The sequence below is a fragment of the Pyxicephalus adspersus genome, chromosome 2 (assembly GCF_032062135.1).
Source record: "Pyxicephalus adspersus chromosome 2, UCB_Pads_2.0, whole genome shotgun sequence".
In the NCBI taxonomy this organism is placed as follows: Eukaryota; Metazoa; Chordata; class Amphibia; order Anura; family Pyxicephalidae; genus Pyxicephalus; species Pyxicephalus adspersus.
Window position 1 is genome coordinate 1,270,099 of NC_092859.1, and position 4,913 is coordinate 1,275,011.

Sequence of the window (4,913 nt, forward strand, 5' to 3'; positions counted from 1 at the left end):
GGTTGGAAGCCGTTTAACTTGAAAGATTCACCCTTCTTAAATATTGTGCATGTGCCTAATGTCCAAACATTTCCAAAATTAACTTTTTAAAATTGTGATGGTTAAAATAAAAAAAAACTTACCTTATCCGAAGACGCAAGCCCGAGTTCTGGCTTCTGACAGGCGAAGTGCCTGTAGTATCACTCCGCCTGTGACATGAGCCGGAACTACAAAGAAAGCATCGGCTTGTGCGGCTCCAGAGTGTGCACTCCCGCTGCCTTCACAGGGAAAGAACTCGGTGAGTACTATTTTTTTTTTCTTTTTCTCCTAGGTCTTATTTTCTCTTTCTCTATAGGTAGGTCTTATATTAGGGCAGGTTGGGACAATAGTGATAGGTCTTACTTTCAGGGTAGGTCTTACTTTCGGGGAAACACGGTATTTCACAGTGACTGATACCAAATGTTCTCTTACAGATGAATATAGAATATTTGACTAGTTAATAATTGACAGGGTGACGGCCTCATCACCACACAGGGAATCTGGGAGGAATCTTTGGTGGCAATCCTCAGTTGCCCTCTTGCTGAATTGGCCAGACAAATGTACACACTGCAAGCAGTTCGACCTACCCAGGCAGAGCTCCATCCATTGTATTCATTGGGGGCAGCTGGGGACAGTTGTCCTCAGCTGCTCTCTTACATGATTGGCAGATCCGGGAAGAGCACCTGTCATTGTACATAAAGGAGCAGCCATTACTGGAATTTATCATTGTGGGACCCTGCAAGGTATAAATAAAAACATGAATAATAAATACATTTTTTTCTGTGGTGTTGTGTTGTTATTTATCTCTTTCTGTAAATGGGTAATAGGTACTGATTATTATGTTCTGATTATTTATGAGGTGGCTTCCGGATTTCAAATAAATTTCCCACCCCCAGCCCACACAATACTGAGAATGAGGCCGATACCTCCATTAATTGCCTTTGTTGGGTGGCAGGCAGGGGTCTTGTTTTGCCATAGAGAATGGGGCTGCATTATTCTTCCTTCCTTCTTTGGCAATCTGTATTTCGGAGAGGTGCCACGCTTGCTGCCCCCATTTCCCATCCAAAAAAAAAATTAGAGGGAACCCCAAAAGAATAGTACTACATTTTATTACCTCCTAAAACCATGTTGGAAAACTAACAAACATTGTGATGCTAATTATTAAAATTCTGATGGTATTTAACTCCTTTATTGATTTATAAATGTGTTTTGTCACATATACTTAACATAATGATTGCACCAATGCATTATACATAGTAGGGCATTGCTGTAGGATTTGTCCCAGGGGTTGCAGGACTGAATTGTTGTCAAAGGAACATGCAGTACAGCAATATGACCAACAGGGGTCAGTGCTCTATTCATCCTGCACAGTAATTATATGATTCACCAAGCTGTATACAGGTAAAACAAGGTGTTATAACCTAAAGTGTTACTGCAACTATCCTACCCATTTTATAACATAGCGTGAGCAGACTTAGTGATGTGGGAGAATATGGTTAGATATGTCTATATGGATAACGCTTTTTCATATATTTAAAATATAGTATGTATGAAAGAATGTTACTTTGGACTTACTTATGGTCTATGGTAGGTGATGAAAAAAACGGATAGATAGAATTAAATGATTCACACACATAATTGGTAGTCTGTTGAAAAAATAATATAGTGATTCCAAAACGTAGTGTCTTAAAGTAATGATCTCAGTTAAGATAAAATATTATATATTTATGTATTATTATATTACTTACTTAAAGTAAGCTTGACTTGATGGAAAGAAATGGAATATGGAATTATATGGGAAGTTCTAATTGGGTGATACAAAAAGAATTATTAATCATTAGGTAATTAGATTATTTCCATTCACCACACCCCCAATAAATTTGTTACTTCTCCCCCTCTTGATGGACTTTGACTTTCAGGGTCCGGTACCCGGATAAAGCGGCCCTCTGGGGTACAGGTAGATGACATGATCTGAGGACAGCACAGGCCTTGACATAGTCTGTCACATCGATACGAAGGTTAGGCCACCAGTACAGACGGAAGAGAAAAGTGAAATTTCTGTGAATGCCCGGGTGACAAGACAGTTTAGATTTATGTGCCAACATAATATTGTGATGCAGCATTGAGGAGGCACCAAGGTTTTACCTTAGGGAATAGCAGATTCTTGATCTGAGTTCAAGGCAAGGATACGGGCCAGTGGGATGATAAACTCTGGCTCGGCCGAGGTCTCGGAATCCAGTGGATCGAAGGAGCGGGAGAGCGTCAGCTCAGAAGTCAGGGGAACTGGGTTTACAGATGATTACAAAATCGAAATGGGAAAAGAACAAAGACCAGCGAGCTTGCCCAGGATTGAGACAACAAGCAAACTGTAGGTATTCGAGGTTTTGTGGTCTGTAAAAACAGTGATTTTGTGAGGGGAACCCTCCAAGAGGTATCGCCATTCTTCCAGAGCGAGCTTGGTGCTCAGGAGCTCCCTTGTCTCCAATGGAGTAATTGCACATGGGCATCAAGCTCCGGTGGGGGTCTGGAAGCTGGGCCAGAAAGGAAAGCTTGCTTCAAGGCATGAATGGCCTAAATAACCTCAAAGGGCCATTTCTTAGGGTCAGTTTTCTTTCAGGTCAGTGCAGTAATGGGAGCTACCAATGTGGAGCAATTTTTGACGAATTGCCGGTAATAATTAGTGAACCCCAGGAAATACTGGGTAGCTTTAAGGCTGCAGGGTGGTGGCCAGTTGGAAATGGCCAGGATCGATGGAGAGACCCTCCTTGGAAACAATTTAGCCCAGGAAGGGCACCTGTGGGAATTCAAACAGTAGCTGATTGTTTCTGAGCCGTTGTAAAACCAAACAGACATTCTGTCTATGGGTGGTCAAGTCGGGAGAGAAATATCCAGATAAACGAAAACACAGATGTATAGAAGGTCATGAAACACATTATTGACAAAGTGCTAGAAGACAATCAGGGCAATACAGAGACCAAAGGGCATCACCAGATCTTCATAATGCCCATCTCTGGTAATAAGTGCTGTCTTCTATTTATTCCCCTCCTTGATCCAAATTAGGTTATAGGCCCTTCGGAGGTCCAGTTTGGTGACGACCTGGGCACCACAGAGACGGTCAAATAGCTCAGGGATAAATGGCAGTGGGTAGCTGCCATTTATCCCTGAGCTATCCCTGAGCTAATGGTGATGGCATTCAGAGCACGATAGTCAAAACAGAGGTGGAGAGATCCATCTGTCTTTTATACGAAGAAGAACCCTGCACCTGCGGGGGAAGAGGACTTGCGTATAAATCCCCTCTGCAGATTTTCTTTAATATATTCACTCAAGGCCTTTAAGAGGTGTAGAATTTGGTTTGAGGTCATTGGCACAGTCATAGGACTGGTGAGGAGGAAGTGGCTTGGCCTTCCATTTGGAGAAGACATCCTGGAAGTCCATGTCTGGATAGGGATGGAAGCAGCAACCTCCGATGTGGGGAGCGAGCGGCTTGAGCTTGATCAAAGACTGGGAGTGGCAGGATGGGCCTCAAACCAATACCGATGGAAAAGTCCAATCAATTACCGGAGAGAGTGTGGCTGAAGCCATCAGAGTCCCTGGATGACTTCAGATCTGAGGAAGAACAAGGAAAGTTAAGGTCTCCTGATGGTAACACACTCACCGACATTTGCATGGGCAAGGTTTGGAGCTGAATTAGTCTACAGGACAGAATGTTTCCGTCCACTGCAGAGATACGCAGGGGATGAGACAAAGGCCCTATAGGCCAGGCCTACTACTTGGCAAGGGAAGCTGAGATGAAATTTTCCTGCTGCCCGAGAATTGATGAAGGCCTTAGGGGAAAGTGTGGACTTATTGTGGTGAAGTTGAATGGTAAGTGAAGAGTGACCTAGCATGCCCACTCAAAGCATACTAGGCACTGCAGTTTCCCAGCTCCTGTGGACATAGTTTAATAAAGTGTCCTTTTTGTCAGTAATAGAATATTATTATTATTATTATTATTATTATACAGTATTTATATAGCGCCATCATATTACGCAGCGCTGTTCATTATCCATAGTTGTGTCACTAACTGTCCCTCAAAGGAGCTCACAATCTAATGTCCCTACCATAGTCATATGTGATTAATGTAGTCTAAGGTCAATTGTTAGGGAGAAGCCAATTAATCTAACTGCATGTTTTTGGGACGTGGGAGGAAACCGGAGTACCCGGAGATGCAGAGGCCTGTAGGTGCTGGGACTTTTCTTCAGAAGACAGACGTGGATGGCCCAGTTGCATGTGTTATTCTGAGAAAGGAGACACAGCAAGGACTGGAGGTTCTAGAGGCCCCTGGAAGGATGGAGCTAATTATGGCTAGAGGACATTGCGTGATCAAGATCTCTCCTGGTAACAAATATTGATCTGGGTGACCAGGGAGATCAGATCTTCCAGAGCAGCGGGAATCTTTCGACCACCCAACATGTCCTTGATGCAATCAGAAACGCCTGCCAGAAGGTAGCACATAGGGCTTTATTGTTCAAGGCAAGCTCAGCCACCACAGTGCGAAACTTAACTACACACTCTCCTACAGTAAGAGACTCTTGGCTAAGATGCTGCAGCGCACTGGCTCCTGAGACTGGGCCAGGACCGGAGGTTCAGCTGGTGCACTGTAGGGGGCCAGAAGCTGATCCAGGTACATAATGAGCACATGAAGCTGCCAAAGTACCTAGATTTCAGTAGCTTCCTGGGTGTCTAGCCTCTGAGACAGAGATTGGTTGGGGGTCTGCTGAGGCCTGGGAAGGTATGGACATGGTTTGTGCAAACTGTCACACTAGGGGAGACATGGCCACTAGGGGGCGCTATGGCTTCTATGGCTCACCATAGCCACAGTCTTCTGTCCCCACCATAGTCACAGTCTAATGTCC

The 4,913-nt window shown here is 44.0% G+C and overlaps 2 long non-coding RNA genes across 2 annotated transcripts in view; one reads left to right on the forward strand and one right to left on the reverse strand.

Annotated features, from left to right (window-relative positions):
* LOC140322682 (uncharacterized) overlaps positions 1 to 4,913 on the forward strand; it is a 30,026-nt gene that overhangs the window by 21,185 nt on the left and 3,928 nt on the right. The window lies entirely within an intron of this gene.
* LOC140322664 (uncharacterized) overlaps positions 9 to 4,913 on the reverse strand; it is a 7,181-nt gene continuing 2,276 nt past the window's right edge. Inside the window, exon 3 of the long non-coding RNA XR_011919226.1 lies at positions 9 to 1,664. This is a non-coding gene — a long non-coding RNA (uncharacterized lncRNA). The remainder of the gene's footprint in view (positions 1,665 to 4,913) is intronic.